General features: G+C 62.8%; 1 protein-coding gene across 6 annotated transcripts in view; it reads right to left on the bottom strand.

Moving 5' to 3' along the window:
* The window catches only part of SEMA4D (semaphorin 4D), an 83,533-nt gene that overhangs the window by 32,561 nt on the left and 25,492 nt on the right, over positions 1-25,480 (bottom strand). The window contains exons 1-2 of one of the 6 annotated variants that reach the window (XM_059412093.1): positions 7,991-8,324; positions 1,154-1,220 (exon numbers count right to left, since the gene is read on the bottom strand). The gene's annotated coding sequence lies outside the window, so the exon portion shown is untranslated. Of the gene's footprint in view, positions 1-1,153; positions 1,221-7,990; positions 8,325-25,480 lie in introns of those variants that run through there. The other 5 variants (XM_059412094.1, XM_059412091.1, XM_059412092.1 and 2 more) reach the window with 5 other exon arrangements.

Raw genomic sequence — 25,480 nt, forward strand, 5'->3', positions numbered from 1 at the left:
TGACAGCTCTCGCCTCACCGAACCCAGCCCCTGCGCACACACGCTCCACCCAGTCCGCCCGGGGGCAGAGCGGCACGTCCCAAGGCCGTCTGTGCGCCGGCCCCTCCCCCAGGGCCACCGGGTGTCCACGACCTGTCTGTCCCATCCGCATGGACATGAAGGAGGGGGCGGGGCCTCGTCTGCTCTCTAGGCTGCGCGCCTGTTAGCACAAGGCAGGCGGGAGGCGGGCCCGTCCCCGGGGCGTTACCTCAGGGACCTCCACGCTGCTCACCCAGCCTCAGTGCAGGGACCCGGTCGTCCCAACTCCCCCCGAGATCCCCAACGACTTTTTTGTTTTACATAAGGAGATCAACAAACAAAATCAAAGATCAATGACCTGAGGGGAAAATACTGGTAAGGCAAGTGTCGGGGCTTGGAGTTCCGACTGCGCGTCACCCACACGGGCCAGCAGCCCGGCCCAACGGGGCAGGGAACGGAAAGCACACACGTGTGAGCCCACACGTAAGCACGGACAGTGCCAAGAGCTCTAGAGGTAGAGCTGCATTTGCTAACACGGCCCCAGCAAGCCGGCCAGGCAAGTCCCGCGGCCGGCACCGACGCCCACACAGCACGGCGGCTGCGGAGCCCGTGGGGCTGCTGGAGGCCGGCCCGAGCCACATCCGCGCAGGACAGGAATGACCCCAAAGAGAAGGGGGGAGGGTGCGGGCTTTCCTTCTGCTTTTACGTGAAACGGACATTTCTCTTTCCTTTCCAGCTGGAACTACATGGTCGACGTGAAGATCCGTCACAAAACGGCCCCGATCCAGAGCCAGGGTGACACGGAGACCGTCCCCGCACCTAGGACCCCGCTGACGAGCCCCTGCACTCCAGGAGAAGCTGGAGCTTTGCAGGGCCCCCAGGGGCCCGCAGCCCAGAGACCGGAACAGAAACACAGGGCGGGTAGGGCAGGCATGGGACGGGGAGAGGCAGGCTGTGCGCGGGACTCCAGGCGCCCAGCACGGACAGAAGCCTGCGTGGCAGCAGCCGCGTCCCGACCCCGGCCCTGCGGAGCACACAGGCAGCTGGCACCAGCCGTGTGCCGGACCCCACTGAGGCTTCTACGAGGTGTCGGCTCTGCTAGACTGGGACGCATGTGGAGAAACCATGTTTTTACCTGTATCTGGCGCCTCCAGAAACGTCCCTCAGTCGTTTCCAGGACGGAGTCTTCAGAAATCTGGGCTCTGAAAGGAACAGGAAAGGAGACCATTTCAGCACGTAAGTCCTCCGAGCCTGTGCCCACAGCATCACGACTACAGGTGCACTGAAAAGGAACTCTTGCATTTTTTTTTTTTAACCTCCAGACCCCGGGATGGGCGTGGCACTCATGCACTTGTGCAAACAGGAGGGAGGAATGAGTGTGCAATCGCGCCCGTGAAGGAGATGTAACCTGGTGGGTCCCCAACTGACCAGTCCCTTCCCTGCAGAGTAAGCCCGCCAATACGCCCCACCGTCTTGGTTCGCTATTTGCCAAAAGAGAATCAGGCCGTTGGTTTCAGATCTGTAACCTCGAGAACTCATCCTCCCTGAAATCCAGCAGTTGGGGGGAGCCCCCAGAAGGGAAGCGCGAGTCCAGAGGGGTGACACACGACCACGGAGAATGGGAACGACCGCCCCAGCAGGCACCGGGCAGGAGCGCGAAGGTGTCGAGGACTTCTGTGCCAGTCCCCGTGGTTGTGAGTGATCTACCAGTTTCTAAACCTCAGAATCAAACACAGCATTTTTTGGTGGTTGGGATATAGTTTTGTTTTCTTTTGCTTTAAGAGCTGGTACAACTCGTGCCATTTTCTGGAAGACTGCTGAGAAGTAGGAGGTGCTCGCTGGAAACCAACACTGTCTCTCCCACACAGCACCCCCGGAGTGGGACCCGTCACGCCCGCAGCACAGAGACAGCCGGCACCCCACCCCATACCTAGGACTCCCAGAGTCATGACTCCCAGGGTCTCCCAGGGCCCCTTGTGGCCCAAGACATGTCCCAGGAACCCGAGCAAATGGGACCCCTAAGCACCGGCAGAAATGGTTTTGGATTCCTCCATCTCACCGTCTGATTCTGGGTCAGGTACTGGACGGCGCAGCGCATAGGAGCACGCCAGGGAGCGCCCCCCGACGAGGCCGTGCCCTCCCAGCACCCAGGACCCACATCTTCTGTTTGAACGCTGGGGGAGGTGTTGCCACAATCGATGGACAGGCGACGGGCAAGTGTGACCAACCGTGGGGCTTACCTGTTCGCACGGGCAGGCCACCTGTGCGCTCCCCAAAACACGGGGAAATAAAGTGATGCACGCGTTGCAAGAGAACTGCACAAATAACCCGAATGCCAAGAAATCTGAAACTGAAAAACTTCTCTCTTCTGGAAATTCAGTTAAGCCTTTGTCACGCCCAGAGCTGCTTGCTCTGGGGTCGGACAAGGCGCGTCTCGCGTTTCTGCGAATTTCACGGCGCTGAGCACCGAGGGCAGGTTGTGTGTCTGTGAGCCCCGTCTCACCGCACCTCGCCACTGCCCTCCGCCAAACAGCTCTGAGCCCCATGGTTCCTGACTAAAAAGGAAAAAGACACTTCCGGCCCCGCTGACAGCCGGTCCCGGGCCCCAGCTCTCTACACGTGTCTACGCTCGTTTCTCGACAGAGAACCCCCCGCGCTGTAATTCGGCACCGCCACAGCGGAGGGCAGGGGACGTCCTCACACAACTGCTGGCGTCCTGCCGGACTCCGCGGCTCCCTTCACGGTGCCTTTCTCCGACCGCACAGGAAAAGAGCCCAGCAGTCCTCTTGTGAAACCGGGCTGGAGTTAGTCAGGAGCGAGGAGCGCTTCCCTCTCCCTCCGGCCAGCTTGGCCTTGGCCTCCGCTCCCCACGGTGCAGGCGAGCGTGGGAGGCGCAGCCCACGCCGAAGGCAGCAGTCCCGTGGCCGCTCTGACCACAGCGGAGAGCGAAGGCCAGGCTCGTCCTGCACGCGTCCGGTCTCTGTTCTGCAGATGTGACCTCAGCTCCCAAAAGCCCCTGACCCCGACCGCGGGTTTGCGCATCAAAGCAAGAGGCTCCTCCGCACCTCTGAGAAGGGCAGCCAGGAGGCCAGCTGCTCTAGGGTGCAGTGGCGAGGGCCCGCAGGGCAGCACGGGCCCACAATCCTGCCCCGGTTCCCCACCAGGAATTCGGACGGCTGCACCCAGCCATGTGAGGTGCCCACGCAGGGGACCACTCGGACTCTGGAAACGGTGGACGACCGCGCTGCTGGGGAAAGAAGCACGAAGTGAACGGCGCGCTCACGCCCTCCTGGTGGGAGTGTGAACGCGTGTGGTCACGTGGAGCACAGGACGCAGGCTCCTCAGAAAAATCAACAGAACTACTCCGCGATCCAGCAGTTCGACGTGTACACACACACCCTGCACGCGCACACATGTACACACACACACACCCCCCGCACGCGCGCACGTGTACACACACACCGCACGCGTACACACACACACCGCATGCACACACGTGTACACACACATGCACCACACGCACACAGTGCATGCACACACACCACACGTGCACAAGTGCACACATACACACACTGCATATGCGCAGGTGCACACACACCACATGCACGCAGGTGCACACACACACACACACACCGCACGCGTGCAGGTGCACACACACACACACCACACGTGCGCAGGTGCACACACACCGCACACGCACACGTGTACACACACACACCAGACGCACACAGGTACACACACACCCCGCACGCACGCACGTGTACACACACACACCGTACCATGCAAGTGCACACACACACCACACGCACACACGTGTACACACACACACCAGATGCACACAGGTGCACACACACACCGCACGTGCGCACGTGTACACACACACACAAACACACACACAGAGCGTGGAATATTATGCAGACATCAAAAAGAATGACATTGTGCAATTTGCAAGAACGCGGAGGGACCTAGAAACTATCATGCTAAGTAAGTCAGAGAAACACAGTTTACTTACTCGGGTATCTAAAAAACAAAACAAATGAACAAACAAAAAAACCAGACTCTTAAACAGATAGCAAACTGGGGTCACGGGGGCAGGCAGTGGGGGGAGGGGAGAGATGGGGATTCAGAGGTACAAAGTCCCACTGACAACGGAAGGAAGTCTCAGGGACAGGAAGTAGGGCACAGGGAACATCACCAGTAACCCTCCCAATGCCACGTGGTGACAGATGGGGACACTTAACGGTGACAAGCACCGAGTAATACAGACTTGCCGAATCGCTGCATAGTGTGCTACTCACATATGGCTCCCACTTGGAAGCTTACTCAACGACTCCACCAAAATACAAGTCTCCATGAACAGCAGACAGACTTCCCATCATTTCTGACTGATTGGGCCTTTGCTGGACCTCCATCTAAGGGATCTGACACAGAGCACAGAGGTCCAGCGGCCGTGAGTGCAGAGAAATCCCAGCTCAGTGCCCCGGGACAGGAGGGGCAGGCTTGCAGCCACCGAGACCAGGAAGTCCAGGAAGTGGGGGTGTCCCTTGTGGGCTCACCCGTGGGCGCCACCCAGCACTCCCAAGCTTCCTTCAACCCCACAATCCTATAATTTACAACCCTATAATTAAATAGGATAATACTGGACATTCAGATCTTTGCCAATTTCTCACTTAAAATTCATTTTTAAAAAAGCAGGCTCCACACTCATCAGAGAGCTGGAACGCACCACCCCGAGATCAAGAGTCCCACACTCTACCGACTGAGCCAGCCAGGCACCCCTTACCATTTCCTTTTAAAGAGTGATTTTAACTACCAGCAAACTCAACCCAGGAGCTCTTCTAACCACAGCCTATCTGCAGAAGGTACTTCCTTCTGGCCCCCGCTGAAGGCTTCTGTTGCTCGAGGCGCACATTTTTGCAGTGAAAGAGCTGGTGTCCCCTGCCCTTCCTATACTTGTTTCCAGAACAGTCCATCACCCTGGGACTGGAGCGGGCCACAGCTCAGCAGGCAGGGATGGAAACCACCCTCTGTGGCAGCGTCCGGCTCCACGGTGAATGGAGGCTTCTCGAGGAGCTCAGGGCAGAGATAAGGGGCACCCCAAGCCCACAGCAGGCATCTCCTCCTCTCTGTGTTGGTCAGGGCATGAAGGTCTCACAGAATTGTCTGGAGCTGTGCCCACCCCGGGGGCTGGCTGAGACTATGCTCCAGGCCACCTGGGGCAGTGTCCTGCCTGCCAAGTGCCCGCAGGGGGAGTGTGCACAGTCTCACCAGGGGACCCGACTCCTGCCCCTTGCACAGGCCTAGCCCAGCTGCAGAGCGACCAGCAACCCTCTCCGCTCAGCCACAGTGGGAGGACGGGCCTTGGAGCCCGGACAAGCCCAGGTCTAGGCGGACAGTTCTTTTTTAAGTCTAAAAACCACAAAATGCCACTCTCTGTGTTCCTCTTTAGTGACTCCTTAAAAATACACAGCAGGGTCCCAGAGCCAGGCCAGCTCGGCCGCAGGCCGCCGTCCAGCTCAAGTCTGCGAAGGCTGAGCCAGAACAAGGTCCTCTGGTTGCACCCGGCCTCCCTCTGGGACGGGGCCTCTGCTCTCCACTTGGCAAAAACCCATTAGAGAAGGCACATGCCGTGGGCGAAAGCACTGTGAGTGCCCCAGGGGCTGGCCCCCAGCAGGACATGGGGTCCACCAGCACGCCCGGTGGCCGCCACGCTGGCCTCTCTGCACAGCCACCTGCACACAGGCATCTGCTCTGACTCGCCAGCTTCTATACCGCTTCAAGGGGACCCCCAGAAACGCCCCCTCAGGCCGCACAGCCGCTGCAGAGTGCCTGGCAGCCAACCTGGTCACGTTGAGCCTGGGCCCCTGGGATCCGTGCTCTAACCGCACCAGCTCACGCTCCATCAACCATGGGCCTCGCGGCAGCTGTGGGCAGGTAGGAGCTGGACAGCACGGGTCTCCATGGCTGCCAAGAGGACCCCTGCCCAGTCCCCCGCACACGGCTTCTGCCCCGAGTCTCAATCATCTCTACTTTCCAAACAGCACACAGAGGCACAGCCCGATGTCAGCACCGCCACAGCCTGACCTTTGAGGGGAGCACGGGGAGCCCCACGCTGGACCGGACTCGCCCGTCCCACTGACCCTCCCTCGTGGTCCTCCTCGTCTTCCGGATGCTTCCAAGAGCCGACGCTGCATGTGGGACGAGGCCACGTCAAACGGTGCGGGTCTGGCCTCGAGCAAACCCCCCGTTCAGGGTGGTTGAAACAACTGGACCGGACCCAGCAACTGCTCTCGTCGGTCCCGACGGCAAGTGGGTGTCTGGAGCGGCCTCTGCTGAAGTCCCAGGTCAAGGGAAGCCCAGACCCCGGATTCCAGGGGTCCACTCTGCAGCCTCCACACAGGAGAGGGGTCTATGCCCTGACCGCAGGCCAGGCTCGCCGGACGCCGGCCCTGTGACCTGCCCTGCAGCCCAGAGCGTCCGGCCTTCCCACAGTGTGGACGCCGCAGCAGGCAGGCGTCCCCTTTCTGAGGCCCGTGTCACCTCCCGAGTGCCACGGAAACATGGCTGTGGCTCTGGCCCCGCCTCATGTCATCTTCTGGCGGGAGGACGTGGGCTGGAGGCTGGCTGCCCCTCACGGTCCCCAGCCGGCCTGAGCAGCCACCTTCCGTCCTGGGACCCGTGCTGGGGAGTGCAGGAGAAGCCAGGCAGCGTGGACACAGTGGGGTCTCCTCACAGCTCACAAACCAAAAATCAATGGGAAGATCTGCTAGAGCCTCTGGAACCTTCCTGCACCAGTATAAGCCACGCCGCCCTCTGCCCCCAGTAGGGCCTTGCCACTGCATCCCTGGTGAGGACAGAGGCTTGGCCCCGGCTGGCCCCTGCTCATGGCAGCCACGGCAGGGCCATGGTTGTGCCCGCAAGCCTGAGAGAGGCCTCCAGGTGCTGCCCCCAGGTGCCCCCATGCAAGCCGGGCCCCTCATCCAGGGACAGGGACCTGGGGGCAGACCAGGGGGAACCCCAAACGTGGGTGCAGAGCAGCAGCAGGCAGAATACAGGACTCCTGCCTCCCTTTCTGCCGGCAAGGGCTGAGGAAACGGCAGCACACTCTGCCGCGGACTCAGGAAGCAGGGGTGTGCGCGTGTCCATGGCCCTGTCTACTGCGGGTGCCGGGGCCCGAGGTCTCATTTCCTGCAGAACTGGTCCCGGAGCCGGGCCAGCTGGCCGTGCCTCCCGACAGGCAGAGCTCGGGGCCACCCCCCATGCCACCCACTCGTGGGTGTCGGGCTGCCTCCGGGGAGCGCGGTGGGCATGTCCTAGCACAGAAACCGGCTGAGCAAGGCCCCCACCTCGGAGACGCGTGGTGGCCCCGAGCAGCGACCCTGATGGCCATCGCCTAGGACTGAGCTCTCCAGAGCACTGCCTCTGTCCTGCCGTCCTCACCCCGAGGACATACAGGGCCGGGCTGGCCGGCACAGGGTCCTGTGGGGCAGGCTGCAGCCTGGGGGGGGCTGGTCTCCGTCAGGAACGGCACCCCCTCTTCACAAAGCACACATGCAGCCGGCCTGCCTGACTCACGCACTCTGCCTCCTGTGACCACACACGGACATGGTTCAGACCCCAAAGCGGCACCACCACCACGTCCCTACTGGGGACAGGGGAGACACTGTGTGCTAGATACAGGGAGGGACCTGGGCCTGGCCTGCAACTGTCGTCCAAAGGCCATGCGCGGGCAGTGCCGTCCAGGAGGCTACGGGCAGCAGCAAGGGGGCAGCCCTGGGCCAGGCCCCAGGCACGGCTCCCCACAATGCACACGTGAGCTGGTACCTGCAAGAACCCCGGAGTCTGGCCCCTTCAGTGCAGATGGGAGAAGCAGAGACAGAGAGCCCCGCGCCCGCCCTGCACCAGCACAGTCTGGTGCCTGCACTGGACTGCCCTCCGTGCTGGGACCCCAACAGCACCCGGCCAGCCCTACCTCCAGACGCGGGGCGGGGGACACCCCTGGAGAGCAGAAAACCAGATCCCACCAGGCTGGCGGCAGGGTTAGAGGAGAAGCAGAAGGCTCCTCCAGGCTCCGACCTTGCCCACGCTGATGCAGCTTCCCTAAGGGCTGGCGCTGCTCAGCCCCACCCACGGCCCTGCGGCCTCGCAGACCCTCCAGGCACCGGAAGCCGGAAGCTGATGTGTGGGCTGGGGGAGGGGCGGGGCTGCCGTCCACACCCACCGCGTCCGCCCCATCCATCCCCCTGGGCACAGACCACCTGCCACTGGTCTGGAGGCAGATCCCAGCCTCACCTTCCCCAGCAGCCCCCGGCCCCCAGGGATGCTCCCGCCCCCAGCCACCCTCCCAGAGACCCAGCTGGGGGCCCCATGTCCCCACCATCCCCGCACAGCCTTTCGGAGGGGTGCGGGGGGAGGGGAAGAAGAACTGGTCAGGTCACCTCGTGCCACCAGGGACATGTGGGCTTCCTGGAGAGGCTCTTCCAGCAACCGGATGGGCCAAAGACCATCCTCCTCGTGGGGATCCCTCCTTCACACACGTGACAGCAAAGGCCCAGACACTTCCAGAAGTCACACCAGGGGCCAGCCGTGCATGGAGAGCCCGAAACCCGGTGTCTGCCCCCGGCCCCCGGCCCAGTCCCCAGCACCGCCTTTTGAGTCCTTAGCAGTGGAGAGCCAACGTTCCCCCTATGTGGGTGACCCTGACCCCGGGGCCTCGTGGAGCCACTACACACAGCTGGCCCCACCCAGGTCATCCGGTTCCTCACCGACATCTCAGCACGTGCTCCAAGTTAGGCATGCAGCTGGCGGTCCTAAGTCTAGCAGGCGTGGGCCTCCCCAGATAAACCCGCTTGGCTGACTCCTCCCTAATCAACCGGGGCTCGGCTGGGCCCCGCAGGAGGTGGGCACACCTGGCTGTCCCGGACGGGCTCCCAGCCTCAGAAGGCAATCCTGCCCAAAACGTCCCTGTGGGGGCCGAGAAAATTAAAGCCATCCCGCCTCAGGTTCAGCTGATGTGGGAAACAGAGGCAGAAGAAAATCATTAAAATTCCTCACCTACTGACAAGCCCTTGAAACAGAGTGCCTCTCCTGTGGGGACTCAACTGCCCTCACCTTGAGGTTTTGCTAAGGACAATCCTCGCTGACCGACCCCCTACCCCAACAGGTCCAGCCAGGATCCCATAAGTCTACTTTAACAATCCCTTTAGGAACCTTTATCTCTAAACCTCCAAGATAGTGTCGAGAATCATTCCCAAGTACATGGCCCACCGATATACATCTAAAGGGTCTCACGAGAAGATTTTTATTATTGGTAATAACCTCTCTCCCAACAACAGCTAGCCCCTCAAGGTCCTGGAGACCCTGCTTCCAAAATTCCTTAGTGACTTACGCCATCCCTAATCCCCTTTGTCCTCAGCCACCGCCGAGTCCACCCCGACTCTGCCTTTAAAAACTCTGACTGTAATCTGGTTCCGGGTCCAAGTCCCTACTCCGCTGCGTCGGGTACACTTGGGCCCTAGCTTGAGCTTGTCGAATAAACCCGCGTGTGACTGCATCGGTGTTGGCTCCTTGGTGGTCTCTTGGACGCAAAAACTAGAGTATAACAGTCCCAGGTGACAGAAGATTCTAGAAACGTTTCAGCCACAGGGAGAACACTCCTCACAAAATTTCAGACCCGGATGGGTTTTTTTCCTGAAATACGGATGCGAAACTACACCTGCCGAGCTTGCCCGAGACCCCCCCCCCTGGGTCCCAGGGGGCCACTTCTCTTCTATCCTAGCTACGCTGGGCAGCCCCTCACACACACCCCTGCACAGACCCACCGTCAGCAGGCTGGGGACCCTCCATCTTCAGGGGGAAGCGATTTTCTGCCTCCAGGGGGTGCTTGCCGCCAGCTGCAAACCCCCTCCCCACCTCGAGCAGCACCTGGACGCCAGCACGGGCCGGGGGCCGGGGGGGAGTCAGCCGGCTTCCCAGAGGGGCCCAGCAAACACGCCGCCTGCTTGGTCCCGGCCTCAGCAGTCGCGCCCATTCACACGGAGGTGCATGTCCACGCCGCTTCCGCCGCCCGCACTGAGAGCGCCCACGTGTCCCGGTCAGGACGCGGCTAAATAAACAACGACTGCCCGCCCGGCAGGCACCGCGGACTGCGGGCCAGTGCGCGCCCACACGCTCGGACCGTCGCGTAGATTATCAAACGCAGCGAGGAGAGGCTAGAACAGCCCGTGCGGGTAGACTCGCTCGTGCCAAGGCCCGCCAGGGATGCTGCGTCCAGCGGGGCCCGGGGTGGCGCCCGCTCCACGACGCCGGCGGGCACTAGCGGCTTTTCAGCTGAGCTCGCCGGCGCCCGGTGCACCCGATCTGCGAGGCCCGAACGCCGCGCCGTGACGTCCATGACGTCTGTGACCTCCGTGACCGCAGCCCGGCGGACGAGGGGCTCCGGCACGTGCGATGCTGGGTTCTGGGCCAGGGGCTGGAGGGCCGTGCGGCACCTTCTCACAGTGTGCCCGTCAGAAAGCATACGTTTTTGTGTTTTCTTATAAAAACATCACGACATTTCCGAGTATCAGTGGCTTCCCCAGATTCTCTGTCTCTCAGGCCACCCCACGGGAAGGGGAAGGCAGCCCCATCCCCAGGAGTTCATTCCCGCTGTCCTTGGGGGGCACTTGCGCCCTCCTGGCCCTCCGCCAGACGCGGGCACCTGTGGCTTCATTGTCCTGGCGTCTACGCCTTGTTCCCCTTCCCACGTGTGTGCCCTGCCCCGCCGGGCCTGGCCGTCCACTTACCCCCGAGAGGGACACACATGAGGCAGGGTGTCGGGGCTGGATGCTGGGGTCCCAGCGGTGTGACCACGGCGGCTCTTTCCCCGCTCCCTTCAGGGGCTGAGCTGGGAGACAGGCTGGCCTCAAAGCGCGGGTGGGCTTTTCCCCCCGCTGACAATAGGATTAAACAGGGAAGGGCTAGGGCACCGGCGGAGCCTTTCCAGAGACAGGTCCATGGCAGCGGAGCCCTAAAAAGACCAGGTTTCCTGCGGTGATCTTTCTACACCTTCTCCCCTGGGAAGACACCGGGCACTGGAGAGGAAGAGCTGGCCTGCGGCTTGGAGGAAAACCACCTCCCCTGCGCCCTCGGGGCTCTCCCGCTTCCGCCCCCGCCCCTCAGGTCCTGTCCTAAAGGACATCCCCGGGCGGAGTGGCACCTGCTCCCCGAGAACAGGTGAACACGGGCCCACGCAGGCACCCAACACTCACGCTCTCACGCAGCAGGAGGGGGAAGACCCACGGAGGGCCGGAGGGAGGGTGGGTCGCACAGAGAGCCAAGGCCGGGAGAGGCGTCCTCTGCCGGCACACCCCCTGCCTCGGAGCGCCCAGCGCCCGGGGTCCTCCTCCCCACTCCTCGCCTCCAGCGCCCAGAAAGGGAGGCCCGTGCGGCGACGGACGGCAGGGGCAGGGCCCAGGCCGCCTTGGACACTGGCTCCCCGGCACTCAAGTGACTGCTCGGTCTCATTCACCAGCCGGCATGACTCAGCCATTTGCTCGTGCTGTCTCGGAGAATAGAAATCAAACGGCCCTCCCCGCTCCCGGGAGTGTCTGCCCCTGCATCCTGGAGTCTGTAAGTGGATGGAGTGTGAGCCTCTGGGGAGATGAGTGCCATTAGCGCCCACACAGCGAGAGGGCTGGCGCACAGCCGTCCCCCGACTGCCAGGCGCAGGGCCACCGACCCTGGCCACGCACAGCTCCTAACCCCGCCTCAGTTTCTCAGTCCCTCCACCATGTCCCTGAGGCCCACGCCGGTCACCCCGTGCGAGGCAGACCCGAGCCCGTCCCACAGCACACGCAGTCGGGACAGGAAGCCCTGAGTGACTGCCACAGTCCCGTGTGCCTGTGACCTGGTGCCAAGTGCACACAGGCCTTTGCAAGGACAGCAGAAGCAGGGGTCAGGGGGGCAGAGTGGGCTCAGCGCCCACCAGGCAGCCCCGATCTAAGGGGAAGCTGTTCTCACCGCGCCCTAGTGAGAGCCGGAAACGCTGAGACCCACACAGCAGGTGCCCTCGAGCACTCTCTCCTAACGACGGCCACGGGAGCCACCACACAGAGAAGCCAAGCGGGCTGACGGTACCCTATGACAGGTGAGCTTGGAAGTACAGAGCCAAACGCACGCCCCAGACCACAGCAGGCGCGGCCTCGAGATGGCAGCCGGCAGGGCTTCCTCTCTGCAGCCTCTGCCCCCAGCAGGCCTCGGATCCCTGCGTCCAGACAGGCTGAGAGCCCGGCCACACGACGTGGAAGCAGGGCCTCCGACAGGGATGTGCACACCGCGTTCCCGGCAGCAGGGCTCACAGCAGCCGAAAGCTGAGAGCATCCCAGGGTAGCAGAACACACTGCCCCAAAACGTGCACCCTGTCCAGTGTGGAGTCGTGGCACGTGAGAACGGCCAGCACCGCTCTGCTGGGAGCAGGCAAATACGTCCCCCGGGAAGCATGCCCCCTTGCACCGGGAGCGGAAGGCAGCCTCGGGGCCAGAGGTGCAGAACAAGGGCCCGGAGTGTTGTGCAGGCCGAGAGCTCCCTACTCCACTGATGCGCCACCCCGAGGCCAAACCCCTTTGTGCTGTCCATTCCTCACAAACAGATTGTTTTTTCATCGGTAGGAAAACTACCCTCTGGTCACTTCTTGCAGTTTTTTATCTTTGGAACTCCCGTAGGTACAAAGTTAAATTCACTTTTCTCCCATTAATATCTTATGTTGATTTAATCAATAGACCAGCCACAGGACCCAGAACGGAAGATGGGAGATGCTCCCCCGGCCCAAGTGTCCTTCCAGGCCTGAATGGATAAGAAGGTGCGGCGTGTCCACACAGCGGAGCACCGCGTCCCTCCCCGCAGGGAAGGGCCGTCCTTCTGAGCCCTCCGAGGTGACCCAGGCCCCCCTCTCTGTGACCAGCACACGGCGGGGCACTGGAAGCCAACAAGGCGGTCACACCAACTCTTGGAGGGTACCCGGCCCTCGGCCTTTCCACGGCTTGTGCGGATGTGACGCAGGAGAGGCCGCAAAGTCGCACAGCTCCCCGCACGTGGAGTGAGGGGCAGGGGCCGGCGGCACGAGACTGTCCCAAGGCCTGCTCCCTTCCAGAGCCTTCGGTCCCTGATGACTCTGCCCTCCCGCCAGGGCCAGCCCCACAAAGGCACCTCTCCAGGTGGACAAAGTACCTGCGTTCTGTTGGCACACAGCTGATACACCCATCTCCAGCCTTTTGAGACTCCAGACAGGCAGAGCTTGGCTGAAGACCCAACAACACCCGGGAGAAGCCCGCCCGGCAGTTGCTGGCCAGCCTCGTCCACCTGGCCTCCACTCCGTGCTGCCCACACCCCACCAGCCACCAGAGACTCCGAGTGGAGGGCGGGTCAGGGGTCTCGGTCCCGGGGGGAGCCAGGCTCCAGGAAGCTTCAGGAAGCGAGGACGTCAGAAGGGTGCCGGCCACCTCTGCACTAAGACCCACTCTTCGCATCAAGATTCCTCGCCACACACTGCAGGCTGCCGTCTAGGAGAGCCCCGAGGTAAAGCTCAACACGCGTGCATGGTGTGTGTGATGTGAGTACACGGTGTGGGAGGCGTGTGCTCATGGTGTGTGTGGCGTGTGTGAGATGTATACATGGTCAGTGCCTGCGGCGTGTGTGGCGTGTGTATGTGGTCCCTGAGCAAAGCCGTGTGACAGGCAAGGTCACAGGAGCCTTAGGATCCAACCAGCGGCGACACAGGAGCACTGTGGGACTCAGGGCTGGCACAGGATCTCGCACCTGGAACCCGCAGCTGCCCGCATGGGCACCAGGGAGTGGCAGCCGCCTCTGCCTGGATCGGCCACCAGGCCCGGCCTGCTCCATGGGCTGGACCCAGGGAAGGCGCTCTGCCACGCCCCGGTCACACTGCCCTCTGCGTGCGCACACCAGGGCCTGTGGCTGCCGGCCCAGCTGTGGAAGCACGGACATCCCTTGCCCAGTGGGGGCCAGGTCCTGGGACAGGAGGGGTGCCGCAGGTTCCAGGGATCAGGACATGGATGTCCACAGGAGCCCTTCATTATTCTGCCTTCTGCAGACCCCATGGCTATCTGTTATGTGGCCCAGCAGGGGCACAACTCCTGTATTCTTCTTCCAGGAAAAAAATGAGTTTTTAGATTTGATTCTCGTTAATTCTGGGAAGTCCAAACCAAACCTGACTTGTGAGAGCTCCGAGCCCACCTGGTGCCCTGCAGGATTGGGGAGCCCAGGGGGAGGGGCACTGCCTCACCCCTTCCACAGGGGCGGGGGGGGGGGGCGGGAAGGGTCCCCTGCGAGGAAGGTACATGTGCAGAAGTGCACACTGGGAAATCAGGAGCCAGGCCACAGCCAGGTAATATTGTTTTAAGAATGGGGGGGTGGTGAGTAAAAATGTAAATGATTGCTAACAAGGAGTGCAAAACAACCAGAAAACCAGCACATTCCTTGGCCTGCTCCGGCTGACTGGTCATTCAGATGCAAATCCGACCCTGGTTTTTGGAAGGCTTACAAGCACCCCGTTGAGAGCCAGGCCTGTATGAATTCCAAGCTCTGAACAAGCCCTCCCAGTTCCCAGCCTCGGGGCTCTCCCCTCACGGGGTCTTTTTATGTAGCGCTGAACCACCAGCGGCCTCTTCAAGCAGGCGCTGCAGGGTCCCTGGTGTTTCGCACCCCCCCAGGGGCAGCACTGGCCACACCCCCCAGGGGCAGCACTGGCCACACCCCCCAGGGGCAGCACTGGCCACACCCCTGGGCCAGACTGGCCAGATGCCTGCTGCGCCCCTCACTGTGCCAGCTACAGTCCAGCCGCTGCCTTGCGCGAGCCCTCAGGGCCTGGGGCCTGGCCTGGACCCCGCACCGCCCTGGCCCTCCCCACTGCCATCCCTGTACAGCCAGGCCTGGCTGAGCCTCGTCCCAGCCACTCCCTCGGTGGCCCTGGCCCTCAGTGACTTCCTTACTGAACCCACAAGACCTGGAGACACATATGCTGTGACGCGTCCCTGGGACCTGAACCAGCCGCCCAGGCTGGACAGACAGACTCCTCCAGTCCTTGAGAAGGGGAGAAGGCCATTCGTGCCTCGGTCACTCAGGGACAGGATGCCCGCCTGCTTCCTCAGCTCATTCCCACTCAACTGAGCTGTGAGAACCAGGAGCACCAGGGGCCGAGCCCCGGAATGGGGAGAAACGCAAGGACGTGCCACAGGGCCCTCCTGGTCAGCCGGCTGCGGACGACCACGGCATCCCTGCTCCGTCGGGGGCCTAAACGCGATCGCACATGGCGAGCCCTGGGCACAAGATCAAACTCGGATGTGTACATGCTCTTGCTTCTTCGAGGAGAAAACCGCAGCGGACCGTCCATACAGAAGGGATGAGGGAGAAACACTGGACTCCGGGAACAAGCCAAACCCTCCCCACCCGCCAGCCGGCCTCACCTCGCCTGCAGCTGTGCTCGCCCGCCGGTCCCGGACCCACGCCGCTCATGGGACTGGGGCGCTCAGGACCCCGTCTGGCCTGGCGTCCCCATTCTCAGGGGGACCTGTGCTGGGGGGGAGGCGGGTCTGTCCTGACACGGCGGGGTGTACAAGGCACAGCCTGGGCGGGGCCACGGGGACGAGCTACAGGCACCACAAGGCACCCTTCAGCAGCGGGACAAGGCCCCGCGGCGAGCCTCCCTCGGGCTGTGGAACACGCTCGCCCCATTCTCGCCCCTATCAATGGCAGGCTGTGCGTGATGGAGGCCCGACTGTTCTCCTGTGTGGGCTCATTCAGGGCGTGGGGTGGGGGAGGCTGAGGAAGGAGCTGTGCTCCCCCAGGAGAAAGGGGCATGGGGCCATGTGAGGACAGACAAGGGGTCCCACCAAGGGCCAGGCCCTCAGTGTCTGAAGATCAGGCAGGCCAAGCCACGGCAGTGACCGAGGGCCGGGGCTCCAAGACGAGGATGGGGCGGCTGCCCCCTCGCACGCTCTCCCAAAGGGCCCTGGACAAGCTCCTCCGCATGCTGGCGCCCAGCCTTGGCAACAGAGCGCCAGGTGCGCGGGCTGCCCGTGAGGCCAGGTGAGCAGGGACGTGGGCGAAGCCCCTCCACGCCGCGGGCCCCCCCCCCCCCGGCACAGCTGGGCGGAACGAAACTCAGCCGGGAAACCCAGGCCCGTGCTGGGCTGCCTCCTGACCCCTAGCCACTAGCACGGGTCCCCGTGGGTGCACCTCGGCCGGGGACTGGTGCTCACGGTCTGTGTGGGGCGGGTGTCCCTGCAGGCCTGGAAGGGCGCACAGGAAGGGGACGGCAGCAGCCACACCTGCTCACGGACAAACACAGGCAGGAGGCCGCAAGCAGGGAGGCCCCACGGCTGCTGCGGGCTCAGGCACCCTCCACGCCGGCGGGACGTGGGCCTGGGACACTGCGGCGCTTGGTGGCGGCGGGCACCCGCTCTCTGTGCTGCCCGCAATGCCGCCGGCTCCTGGTCATGGCAGCCGTGAGGACGGAGGGCTGGCTGACCTGTCCAGCACTGAGGGAAGCGGAAACATGACCCGGGCGGGTGCAGGTGACCGCCGCAGCACACCAAGTGGGGGAGCCTCGGGTACAAGCAAGACACGGACTGGCGGGCCTGCGTGGCAGCCGCACGTGGGGCTACAGGCGCCGTGGCCACCCTAGTAGGACAGACGCTTGCTCCATCCTAGACCCCAGGCCTACACCTCCTACCCCAGCACACAAGGCTCATGCCCCCCCCCCCCCACACACACACGTGAGGCAGCCAGGCAGCGGCCAGAAGCACGGTCCCCGTCCCTTTGAGTGGGATGCGACCTAGGAATCCACAAGGCAGCAGGAGCGAGATGGAACCAAGAAGGCAGGAGGGAGCAGACCTGCCCAGAACGGCCCCCAGGTGCCCCCAGTTTCAGGCACCTGCTCCAGGCACCTCCCAGAGTCTTTGGTGACAACACCGAGCACCAGGTCTGGAAGGCAGCCAGCGGGCAGGACAGCCACAGCAGCTCGCGGGACTCCATGGGGGCCGTACGCCCCGTCCAGCTTGGGCCGTCTTTCGGGGCCTCCCCAGCCTCCTGGTGGTGCTCATCAGAAGTGGGAGAAGGCGCACTCGGGGTGGGGGGCAGGGAGCCGGGGGACGGGGACCAGCACGTCAGGACCCTCGACCGCAGGCTGATGGTCCTCATCATGAAAAACACCATATTCTGTCATTCCTAACAAGCACGGACTGCTTCTGGCTTCAAAGCCACCTTGAGGCGGTGAACTCAGTATTCTTTACACGCTGAGTCTGCAATCGTATGTAATATGCGTATCTGGAGACTTTTCTCAAGTTGGCAATGTGCTCTGCATTTTTAGGGTGTTTGCACAGATCTGCAGGAGTGAGCTGTCTGTCTGAAGAACAGATCTTCTGAACCGGGTCCCACTACTGATGCGAAGCTGCTCTTTGTTCAATGCCGGTTCCGCAGACACTGATCGGGATCACCACAGCCCGGCCGGCCCCAGGCCCCAGGCCCCAGGCCCCAGAGTCCACCCAGGGGTCCATGAAGAGCAAACGTGTCCGCGTCTCAAAGCCTACCGACGGGTACTGTGCGGGAGCGAAGAGCACAAAGCCCTGCGAATGAAAGCCAACGGGCGCACGCTCAGGTTCACCACATCTCGGTCTCAGTTTTAAGCATGAATTCCATCTGCTCAGCCAAGGACACGTCCTGTATAATTCTGCCACGGGGACCGGGCCTCGGTCACGGCTCCAAAGCTCTCGCACCGGCAAGGGGCCAAGAAGCACCGAGGGACACAGAGCTGCCTGCCTCTGTTCCCCCAGAACAGTCCAGACATCACCCTCTCTGAACCCGACCCACGTCGTGTGGCCCACCCAGGACACAGGCTCGTCTCCCGGAGCCCCTCCCCGCACAAAGCCCGTGCAGCGCGCCCGCCCCCCTCAGCCGCGCTGAGCCCTTCGTCCCTGCCCTGTCCCTGGCTGGGCACCTTCCACACATCAGCCACGCGAGCCACACTCCACACCCTACAAACACCGCCCAGGCCCTTCTGGGGCAAGTACCCCTGATCTCCCAGGAAAAATGAGATGGACAGGCCATTGTGGGGGCATTCCCCAAGGGGTCTGTATGGGGGATGGGCCATGGTGGGGCTGCTCTCCAAGGGGTCTGCGTGGGGGAAGGGCTGTTGTGGGGATGCTTCCTGAGGGTCTGTGAGGTGGGCGGGCCATCATCCAGTGCGGGGAACATGGGCTCCACAGGCCGAGAACCAGCAGGTCCGGAGGTAGGAGCCTGCACACGAGAGGTACAGCTGTAAGGCGGTCACGGCGCGCTGATGTCAGGGGGACCCTGGCCTGGGCACAGCGCGAGGCCCAGCTGCACCAAGGTCCTGGGCTGAGAAGGGGGCAAGAGAGCCCAGAGGCAGGAGAGCACCAACCCCTTCAGGCCCGGGGGTCCCTCCTCTCAGGGCTGGTGAGTCCCCAGCACCTGGCTCCCGAGGCGCCCAGCGTGCCGGGCCGCGTCCTGTCCTCACTGATGGCTGGACCCATTCTCATCTCCGACTCCACACCAGTCTCGGGCTTTCTGGTCCCAGCCCTCCCTCCTAGGCCTATACCAACCCTCCTTAGTTTGGGCTCCACCTGCCCGGCAGGGGCTGGGGACCATCACCCTGGAGCATGGCGAGAAGTAGACACGGGGGAAGCATTCCCGGGCCCCCCGTCTGTGTTTAAGTGTGTCTCTTGCCCACAGCCACGCCGCTCTGTTTATCTGCACGTGCTCAAGTCCCTCCGTTTACGGTGCAGACTGCCGCAGGCCAGGCCGGGGCACTGGGGGCGCGGTGAGGCATCCTTCCTTCCCTCTAGCCACAGCCTCTGGCCCTTGGCTTTGTGCCCCTCCTCCCCAGGGGACCTGGCCTGGCCCCTGTCCACCCCTCCTGCCCACAAGGCCAGCTCCCCATCTTTCTCCCATGAGGAAGCTCCCGCGTCACCTCCCGCTGACCTTGGAGCAGACGTACCACAGTCTGTTCCTCTGGCGACTCCGGTCACACCGGCATTTGGGAAAGAGAGGAGCCTGCCTGGCAATGTGTCCCCTGGACCCCAGCCACCCACACCTACCAGCTGCAAAGCAGGCTAGGCCACGGGCAGCTGCCAAAGGAGAACCTGTGTGGGGCAGACAGCTGCGGGCTGCAGGGCCTACACCCACCCCACGCCACCCCTGCCAGGTCGACTTCCTCCTGTGAGTCTGCCGGCTGTGGGTCCTGTGTGGGGAGCAGGACAAGGAGCCCGGGCACACCTCCACCTGCTGTGTGGGCGGGGCCGGGGGCATGGGAGGGCGAGTGAAGGCCCTGCCACCCCAGCTCCCCGCATGGGTGGGGCCCTCCGGCTTGGGTGGCACAGCAGGAGCCCGGGCAGAGACCGGGTGTAGGGAGCACAGAGGCATGTGGAGGCCACAGAGGATGTCAGGGGGACACAGAAGGCACTTGAGGACACAGAGCACTGTTTCTCGGAGGGCCTGAGTCAGAGATGGGTGTTTCTGGCGGCCTGAGTCAGACACACGGTACCTGACGGTAACATCCGCACACACCACATGCACACGCACCCTGCCGGGCACACACACATGCCCCGCTGTGCACATGCGCCCACGGACCATACATGCGTACCCACACTGCACACACATGCACACCCCTGTGCACACGGACCCCACCGTGCACACACCCCCCCACTGTGCACACACATTTCCCGCTGTGCACACACTCACCTACCATACACGTGCACCCCCGTGTACACGCAGCTCCCCACTGTGCACACACACTCTGTGCACACGCATCCGCCTACCAAACACACCTTCGCTGGGCACACATGCACAACCCTGTACACACACGCCCTCCACTGTGCACACGCGCCCCCCACTGTGCACACACACTCACCTACCATACACACACACCCCATGCACATGCAGCCCCCACCGTGCACACACATCCACCGTGCACACACACGCACCTATTGTACACACACACCACCCCTGTGCACAGCCCCTACCATGTACACACACCAGCACCGTGCACACCCCCCACCCTGCAGACATACCTGCTCACCATACACACACACACCCGCTGTGCACATGCACACCCACCGTGCTCACACACGCCCCACCATGCATAAAGAGCACCCGTACCCAGAGGAAACCCCCGGCAGAGCATGCCCCCGGCACAGTGGTGGAGCCAGCAGCATGTGCTGTCTCGTCACTCCCCCGTGACGACGCTGTTCAGTGCCTGATTCCTCAGATATCACCGCCTCACTTATTTTATAAGCTCCTTAAAACTCTCCATGCAGCAAGAGGTAACTTTACACAACGTGACAGTCTCAAGTCCAGTCCTGCCAGGCTCCCCCCCACCTGCACCGTCCCGTCCCCCTGCTGCCCCTAGCAGTGCAGCTCTCCTGCGTCCACCCACACTGTCCTCTGCCCAGCGGCCACAAGAACACGCCAACATGCACACGCAGTCCTACGTGCACGCACAGATCGCTGCCGGAACGTCTCCCCGAGTCACAGAGCCCGGGGAGGGAGGGGTCCTGCACCTGCCGTGGAAACACACCGCGCAGCTGCTACCAACGAGACAGGCCAGTGGATGAGAGTCACAACCCCCAATGGGCACCCGTGCACGTGAGCCCAGGACACCTCGCAGAATGGAAGCTCGATTCCCTGGTCAGAGGGGGGACTGCTGAGTTACTGGGGCCGGCACACCAGAAGGGCATAAAATCAGACTCCCCACCCTCCGCAATCTTAGTCCTCGTTACGCACACGCATTCCAGATGTGCTCAAGAGCCGGGTCCAAGAACACTGAACGGGACAAGCCCGCCAGGTAACCAAGAGACAGCCCATGTGACCTTCCTGACGGACACTTAACAGAGTCATAATAAACAGAGACACATTCTGCGGCAAAATGACCTAATCCTGACGGCGAATGACACCAGAGCAAGCAGCAGAAATCAGAACGGGGGAGAGGGGGATGGTCAGCGTCTTCAAGGCAGGAGACGATCATCCACGTCCGTAACACACAGCTGCTACAGATGGGCGAGGGAGCAAGAGCCCGAGAGAACACAATGGCCCAGTCACAGCTCGAGGCGCCTCTGTCCCTGTGCGTGAAGACCCCGAATTACCAGCATGCGAGGGCACGGCCTCCCACAGCTCTACCCTTGCAGACAGACGCGCTCCGGAAGCCCCCATGGCCGCTGCTGAGAAAGCGCCCCGCAACCAGAAGCATGGCCTCGCAGAGGAGACATCCACCACTGGATCGTCTCGCAAACAGATCTGGCGTGACCCACGGAACAAAGAGACCCACGCCCCGACCCAGCACAACCGCTCCCTGAAATCCACACACTCAATCACAGCCCCGTGCATGTGGCCACAGTATTTCGGGCAGCCCTGTTTACACTGGCTGTGTCTTCTTGCTCTGTGGCAGCTCTAACATTTAAATGACCACAGACTGGTGGCTTAGAGCACCGGCAATCTATTCTCTCTCCGTTATGAAGGACCCACATCTAACATTGTTTTCGCCAGGCTGAAATGACAGTGTCACCAGGGCCACGTCCCCTCTGGAGGCTCTGGGGCAGGACCCTTCCCTGCCTCGTTCAGCTTCTGGTGGCTGCCAGCAACCCTTCATTTGTGTCCACTGCATTAGTTAGGGTCCCCAGGGGCAGAATCAACAATGTAAACATATAAAGAGATTTAGTGTAATAAATCAGATCCCACAGTCCCGCAGGCTGGTAAGCCCTGATGTGCGCTGGGGCGAGCTGGAGACCCTGGAGAGAGGATGCGCCGGTCCCAGCCCCAGCCTGGATCTGAAAGCCGGAGCGGCCACCATCCAGCTCCCCGCAGCCTGGCGCAGCGGGCATTCTCCCTCACTCTGCCTCTCTGCACGTCCAGGCCTTCCACTCACTGGGCGAGGCCCCCCGTCACCCAGGAGGACAGTCTGCTTTAGAGTCCTCTGATCTGAATGTGAATCTCGTCTAGAAACACGCTCACAGACACGCCCAGAATCCTGGTGGACCAGGTATCTGGGTGCCGGAGGCCCGCCAAGCCACCACCTAAAACCAGCCACTGTGCGCATCCAACTCTAACCTCGGTCTTCCCGACCATCACCTTCGGCTCGTCTTCCACCTCCCCGACCCCCGCCTTCCTCTCGGAAGGTTGCAGGAGGGCCTTTGGGTAACCAGGGAACCCAGGACCCCCTCCCGTGTCAATGTCCTTAACTGACTCACACAGGCACAGACGGCTCCAGCCAAGGCGGCACTCAAAGTTCCAGGGACCGAGCCCGACTCGTTCGGGGCCACTCCTCAGCTTCCTACAAGGGACCACAGGACCAATCCCACCGCCTGGGCAGCAGCTCCAAGTAGGACCTAGTCCAAGCTGCAAGGGAAACCTGTTCAGTCGGGAATCACCTCCCCGACCCCCAAATTCAGCCGGGAAGACAAGAGGCACCGTCTCTGCTCTGTAGCGAATGCTCCCCGGCCTCCCTCGGCTTACAGTGGGCAGTGGGCAAACACGGGCCACTTGGTGCCGGCAAACACGAGTGCCCGCTGGGCCGAGAGGTGGGGCTGCTCCCGCCCCTGGTGGTTAGCCTTGCCTCTCCCAGGAGACGCTCCGGGACGTGAGGACTGTCTGCAGGAGGTCTGCACGGGCGGAGGGAGGCGCCTCCCTGCTCAACCCATGCCCGCTCCCACACCGCAGGGGCCGCAGAGTCCTCAGGCCAGCCAGGGCTCCCGTGGTGAGCTCGGCCTTGTCCACACTCCCTGCCTCCAGATTCATCAGTGCCCCGAGCTCGGCCAGGGAGCACCCCTCCTCCCTGCACAAGCACCTGCCGGACCCCCCCACCCCCCGGGCACAGCCCTGGTCCTCCCCGTGGTGACAGAGGCTTCCTGAGGAGCCCCGCCAAGCCAGCTCCACTGACAGAGAAACGGACGAGCTCTTCCCGGGGAAGCCGCTGCCCCCGGGAGACCCCTCACCTGGTCTACAGACATCTCCCCAGCTCCGGGCTTAGGGCCCCAGCCCATCCACTCCTTGAAACGTCACCTGTCCCCAGGCCTGCCTCCCTGCCTCCTGGAGAGCTGGGCTCATCTAGGACCCTCCATTTCTCCAGTTAATCAGCCAAAACTCGCAGTATCCTCGACTACCATTCGCTTCAGACTCGACCTGTCAGCAAGTCCTCTCAACTCTGCTCCAACAAAGGCCTAGTCGGGCTATCCCCCACCTTGGCTGCTGCACCCCAGGCCTGTGTCACCACCCCCTCTCCAGATCACATCGCGACCTCCCGCGGGCCACGCTGCGCCCTGCTATGCTCCGCTCTCCTGCAGAAGGCTGGGGGCCTACCCACACCCCTGGCTCCAGGGCTCCCGTCCCAGCATCCCCAGCGCCCCAGGGACCACGAACACAGGAGGCACAGTCCTGTCTCGGGGCCTGTGCAGCTGCTGTCCCCTCTGCCTGGGGAACACCTCCCCAGACGCAGGCCCTGCCCTCACCTCCCTTCCCCAGCGAGGCCCTCCCCCCCGGCGCCCCTGTCCCGGATTCCCCCCTGAGCACCAGGACTATCTCACTGCTTCTGACCGACTTACTGACCCCGCGTACGCTCCGTCCTCCCCAACATCGGAGCACCTCCCCCGCGTGGAGACCCTGGTGCCCAACACGGGAGCTCAGCGCACAGATGGGGTCTGCAGGGGCCCGTCCTCCTCTGGGGGTGGTGGGGGGGTTGGGGCTTGACACCCTGGGCCAGCCATGCCATCCCGACACCGCACCCTGTGCATGGGCTCGCTCGCCAGCAGCAGCGGAGATGCGATCCCCAGGCCAGGGCACGTGCCGGAGAACGTGTCAGACACCCCAGCGAGTCGCAAAATGAAAGGCTCAGTTCACTGGCTTCACCGCGTGCATGACGGCCCTGCCGTAGGCCCGCTCCGTCGGAGAAAAACGGGCCTTTGTGCGCTATAAATAGCCTGGCCACATGTGGACACGCCTGTGGGTTTGTTCCCGCGACTCTGGCTCGGCCCACCACCGCCCCCACGACAGCCCCTGGCAGCAGGACCCCGGAAGGCCGAAGGCACGGTGCACACAGGGGCAGGACAGGGTTACCCAGTGGTCCCCGCCCCCGCCAGAATGCAGCCCACGGTTCCCAATGCCATCGCGAGCAGGTGGCCGGCTGACCAGTGTGTGCGGGAGACGGCTGCCAGCGGAAGGCCAACTGCTGGCACACGGCCTGCTCCTTTATGCCCAGAAAACAGGGACACGGGGCTGGGAGCAGGGAGCTGGGGGGCCCTGCAGAGACTGAGTGTGCCCACAAAGCCGAGTGCCGGGTCTCTGTGCGAGAGAGGTGCCCCCTGAGTGGGGAGCCCGCGTCTCTGATGAGGGCCAGCCACCTACGAGTCAACGCCATGGAAACGCAGGGGCAGGCCGCTTAGAGCGGGTCTCATGTGCTCCCGAAGCCCCACGGACCCGCCACTAATTGGGCCCACCTGATGGGCACAGGCACTCACAGCAGCAGTCCAGATGCCTGCTTCCCAAAGAAATGCCCGGCGAGCCACACATTCAGGCCACGTGTGTCAGATCAGACACCCCCATGAGTCACGTTTAAGAACGAACAAATGATATGAGGCCTTAAGGTATGTTTTGTTGTGTCTGATACAAATCCAAAGCACAATCACAAGTGTCCCCCAGAGTCACACATGGGGTCCTCTCCAGCCCCTCCTGAACCCGGGTCTTTTCGGCCTGCGGTGCGCACTGCTCTGGCCGGCCACTGTGGACCGCTGTGTGCCCCTGCGGTGTGAAGCATGATGACGTGGTGTCCCCCACATGTGGCTCTGTTGCAGGAGCCAGTGCAGGACCAACTGTGGCTGTGGTGTCCGGCCGTCGGTCACTACGAACGGGCCAAACGGGGTCAGGGCTGGATGGCTGTTTGGGTCGGAGGTCCCACACGGCCGCCCTCTGCCCACCACGGCCCTGGCTCCGTGGACCTGGTCCTCGGCCAGGCACGCACACAGCTGTGCACACAGCTCCTCACCAGCGGCCTGTTGCCCCATCGGACAATGGGCACCGCAGGCCTGTGGCTGTCCTCTGGGGCTGATGACTGTGCACGGAGCAGCGCTAGGACTCAAGTCAGTCTTGCACACCTACGTTAGCAAGGAGTGACAGTCCCTCATGTGGTCTTTGGAGACTACAAGTCCAGACCACTCACCACCAGAGCAGGGCCACAGGACCCGGGTTGTCTCGGGGGTGGTCCTGGGCTGCTATGCTGTGACGGCCCCCAGGGACGCAGCTGGAAGACCACACAGGCCCTCCCAGAACGGCTGACCCTTGAGAGTACAATGAACTGTGTTCTCAGTGCTGCAGAAGCATGTCTATGGAAGTCCCACGCTCCGCTCCGCAGGCCACGATACATCCCACAGGTGGCACTCCACTGCACGGCCCCAGGGCCCCCCGG

Source organism: Mustela nigripes, chromosome 9 (assembly GCF_022355385.1).
Source record: "Mustela nigripes isolate SB6536 chromosome 9, MUSNIG.SB6536, whole genome shotgun sequence".
Classification (NCBI taxonomy): Eukaryota; Metazoa; Chordata; class Mammalia; order Carnivora; family Mustelidae; genus Mustela; species Mustela nigripes.